This window comes from Xiphophorus hellerii, chromosome 22 (assembly GCF_003331165.1).
Source record: "Xiphophorus hellerii strain 12219 chromosome 22, Xiphophorus_hellerii-4.1, whole genome shotgun sequence".
NCBI lineage: Eukaryota > Metazoa > Chordata > Actinopteri > Cyprinodontiformes > Poeciliidae > Xiphophorus > Xiphophorus hellerii.
In genome coordinates, this window is record NC_045693.1 from 25,910,721 (window position 1) to 25,915,581 (window position 4,861).

The 4,861-nt window shown below is 41.6% G+C and overlaps 1 long non-coding RNA gene across 1 annotated transcript; it reads left to right on the plus strand.

Annotated features, from left to right (window-relative positions):
* The first annotated feature begins 324 nt into the window (after positions 1–324).
* Positions 325–848, plus strand: LOC116713586 (uncharacterized). The gene is made up of 2 exons (XR_004337898.1): positions 325–444; positions 517–848. It is a non-coding gene; the product is annotated as an uncharacterized LOC116713586 (long non-coding RNA).
* The last annotated feature ends 4,013 nt before the right edge of the window (positions 849–4,861 follow it).

Here is a 4,861-nt window from a genome sequence, read left to right on the forward strand (position 1 = left end):
AAACATGATCAGTAAAGCAGATGGTAGTTTCTCCTGACTGTGGAACATGTTTGTACCTGTTATTGTGAATGACAATAACAGTAACAGCTCTAGCTGGGCCGTATCATAGCAGTCTGACCTCTAGCAGTTTAGAGATCAGCTAGATCAGGGGAGCTCAAGTCCAGTCCTCCAGAGCTACCATTCTGCAACTTTCAGATGCTTCCCTGCTCCTGAATCAAATGAACGGTTAGCAGGTCTGTTTAGAGCTGATCCTAGTCTGTTGGAGTAACGATGCGTCTAAAAGTTGCTCAGGACTGGACCAATCAGTGTTACTTTGACTGGTCCGCCTGTGTGTTTCCACAGAGCCGTTTCCTCCCTGGGTCATCGTTCTGCTGGTTCTGCTCAGTGTGACTCTGACTGCTACTACTGTCCTGGTGTATAAGTACAGACACTACTTCAACTCAGGTGAGTGAGTGGAACTGCGTTACCCATAATGCCGCTGGCCCGGCCCGGCTCACCCTGTCTGTCCTCCTGCAGCCCCGGCGGCCCAGCAGCAGCAGGAGGATGATGATGACTACGATGATGAAGATGATGAGACGAAGATGAACTCAGAGGATTAACATCATAAACATTTCTGGACTCATCGAGTTTCTGCTTCTTTAAATCCGATTCCTGGATCAACATTTCAGATAAACTTTATATTTTTAATCTAAAATTACGTTTATTCTACTGGTTTTATTTAAATTCATGTTTGGTGGAAATTTAAACTGATTACTAAGTTGAAAACATCCAAACATTAATATGCACTGATTTTACTGAATTGATGTAAATAATCTGTATTTAATAATTTCTTTAACCTCCAGCTAACAGATTAATTCTGATTCATTTCTGGTTCTTATTTATTTCAGTGACTTTTAGATTCTGCAGTTTTTAATTAACAGAGATTTTTGTTTTAATTCACAAAAAGGAAATAATAAATCACAATTAATCAATTGATCACATGATGAATTAAAATGATCTCGATGATAATTTATTAAGGACAATTTAGTTCAGAAACTTTATTATTTTAATCAGTTTTTCTGTGAGCTGCCAGACAGACAAGTTTTGTTTAATTATGAGAATATTAATAGAATAGAGACATAATTTTATCAGCAAAATGCATTAATTAAATAATTTATCATTAATTAAATTATGAGAAAAAATTTGTTTTAGTAAGAAAAAAGTTCAGATCATTAATTTAATCGTTTTTCATTTTATTGTGATACGACAGAAGAGCTTCAACAAACTGAGCAGAAATGAACCTGACTCCAGAGGGCAAAGGTCAAATTGTTTTAATTTTATAATAAAGGTTGAAATACAGATTAGATTTTATGATGAACGGGAATTATGATTTTAAATTTATAATATATTTTCTCTCATCTTCCCTCCATCTTTCTGAGCCTCCAGCGCCCCCTGCTGGTTGAAACACTGATCTAAATAAAGTGAATATTTCTGGGTTTAATATTTGGACCTGATCTGAACTGACCTGGATAATTTAAAGAGTTAAAATACCAGAGATGTTTCTGGAAGCAGGAGAACCCAGAGAGAATCGTCACCATCACACGGAGAACAGAAATAAATCTGATCCTGAAACGAAAAACTGAACTGAAAATTCAGCTGGTTTACAACAAACTGAACGAGTGATGATGGTCTGCTGAACCAGTTCAGTGTTGCAGCAACCTGCAGCTCAGGTTGCTGCAACTTCCTGGATGAAGCAACATCGTAGAATCTTTAAACCAGATGGAGGAAGAGAGCAGTTAGAGGAAATGTGAGCTGCTGACAGGCTGAGGCTCCGCCCCCTTTAACCCAGAAACATCAGTTTATAGATGTTTCTGAGAAATATAGAGAATTTCTCTGTATTTATCAGCTTGATGCAGGAATTTATGTATAACTCTGAAACCCATTAGGATGACCAGCAGCAAGTACGTTCGTTTTGTTCGTGTAAGTGTTTCATGTGTCCTCGTGTGACGGAGGAGCCGTCACAAGCTAAGACTTAATTATAGAGTCAGAGTGTGCGCACACACATGCACACAATCACTAACTTACTTTTTGTTGCAGTTTAACCTGATGCGGTTCATCGTGGGTGCACACGCAATGTTCCTGCTTCAGTTAAACATTCATTCTAACCTGTTTTCAGCATTAAACGTTTTTCCCGGTTCTGTTTTCAAGTAGGGTGTTTCCGGATTGTGGCTTGTAGGGAGGGAGTCACATGAGGTGGTGATGTCATCAGAGCACACTGGGTGTTGTCTATTAAATTGAGTATTGTATTTTGTTTACAAGTTTATTTTATTTATTTATTTTCTCTTATTATTATTATTATTATTATGTATACTTTAAGAGTTGATTTGAGTTAGAAATAATTAGTATTTTTGCTTGTTTGGATTGTCTGTGGGCGGAGCCTGTGGCTTTAAAAGCATTGCTCTACTCCACAGGAGGGCAGTCTGTGGTTAGACTCCTGAAGAAATCACGCTGGAGGTGATGGACTGACCTGGATACTGGTACTGATGATTGTTTGATTTCTAACCTGCTCTGGATATCCTTGGTGTGTGATCTGCACCTGCCATCTTTGTGCGAGCTTAATAAATTCCTCTAAAACGATCTCCGACCTGGACCAGTCATTATGTTTGACTAAATCATAATAGAACCCCGTCACACATGGTGTCAGGAGTGGGATTATGGCGAGCCGGAGAAGAGGATCTCGTTTGGTGAAGCAAAGATCTGGTCTTCGATCACAATCAAGGATGGAAGAACAGGTGACTGACAAAGCATGGGAAAGCATGCCAACAACAGATGGATCAGATGAGGAAGGTGAACCAAAGCCTGGCCCCAGTGGATCAAGTGCATCTGGCAGTGAGTTTCTCACTTTGATAAAGGATTTTATGACAGGTCAAAAGCGAGAGAAAGGGCTGCTGAAGGAACTGCGAAATCTTAGGATGTCCCTGCAGCAACCACAGCAAGTACCACGTCCTCACCTTCAGTCAGGAGTTGGTGCAGAGCAAAGTGACGACGATGATGATGAGGACAACGGTGATCAAAGCCATCAACCTCAGTCAGTAAGTTACACCACTGATCCAAAAATTCCCCCTTATCAATTAGGAGAAGACCTTGAAAACTATCTGCTGCGGTTTGAGCGCATTGCCAAGACCTGGAGGTGGCCAGAGAGTGAATGGGCGTGCCGTCTCATTCCACTCCTTTCTGGGAAAGCACTGGAGGCCTATGCTGCCATGAATGAGGACTGTGCTCACTGCTACAAGGACTTGAAAACTGCTTTGTTAACAAAGTTTGACATCTCACCTGAGACATACAGACAGAAGTTCAGAGCAACAAGTATACCTGCTGGTGAAACTCCTACTGAAACCTACCACCGCCTTAGAGGCCTCTACCGACGATGGATCCGTCCGGACCAGCATTCCAAGGAGGACATCGGGGAGCTCATCATCCAGGAACAACTGCTGAGCATTCTGCCCTCTGATGTAAGGACCTGGGTGAAGGAACATGAACCTGAGGATGGTCTGACTGCTGCAAAGTTGGCTCTACAGTACATGAACGCACGGCGAGGAGGAGCAGCACGGTTCTCCAACCCTGTACCGCGACCTGTTCAACCGGCTGGACATCAACAGTATCCCAGAGACCCAAGACAGGAGGTTAAAGGTACCACCAGTTCTCTGAATCCACCGTCTAATTGTAAGACATTGATTTGCTATTATTGCCAGCAGCTGGGCCACAAGGCTTCTGTGTGCCCAATAAAGAGGACTAAGTTTACTGGTTCCTGCTATGCTCCTAGAGTTGAAAATCAAGCTGGAGTCAAAAACTTTGAAACTAGAACTCATAAAACTGTGACTGTGAATGGACAGCAGGTGACTGCATTAATAGACAGTGGTAGTTCCACATCACTTATAAAAAAGAGTCTTGTACCTGTTGGATGTATGAACTATGAAAAGAAAACTGAGATTTTGTGTGTGCATGGAGATTGTCATGTTTATCCAAAAGCAGAAGTGACTGTCATTATTGATGATCAACCATATTTGCTAACTGTTGCTGTGGTGGAAAACCTACCTTTTGATATAATTTTGGGGACTGATTTACCTGTGATGTTTCATCTTTTGGAAGAGGTACAAACTGAGGGGGGCAAAGTTAGCAATGTTTCCTGTCCTATGATTACTCGTTTTCAGGCCAAAGAACAAGTTGACCTTGATGAGAGTTTGTTTGAAGTTCCAAAGAGGTCTAGAAAATCCAGAAAACAGAAAAAATTTGAGAAAAAGTCAATGCTGAGTGGGAATGTGTCAACAGATTTAACGGTAGATGACATGTGAAAAATACCTGAAAATATTGCTACTTTACAGAAACAGGATGTGTCTTTACAACCTTTGCTTGACCAAGTGGAGGAAAAAACTGATGCTAAGTGGAGAGGAAGAGAAACTTTTGTGTTAAAAGATGGTGTATTGTATGCTTGTAATGAAAAACAACAGTTGGTAGTTCCAACTTGCTGTAGGGCACTTGTCATGCATTTGGCACACACCATTCCATGGGCAGGGCACTTGGGGCGTCACAAAACATTTATGCGCGTCAGCTCACGTTTTTTTTGGCCGTCAATGTACAATGACATTAGTGCAGTGTGTGCTTCTTGTCCCACATGCCAGAAGACTCGTCCTGCTCGGAAATCAGATTGGGTGCTCCTCCAGCCACTACCTGTCGTCTCCACTCCTTTTCGTAAGATTGCAATGGACATTGTTGGACCCCTAGTGAAGAGTGGGCGTGGTCATCAGTACATCCTGGTAGTATGTGACTACGCCACCAGATTTCCAGAGGCTTTTCCACTGCATACCATTACTGCTCCTGCAAT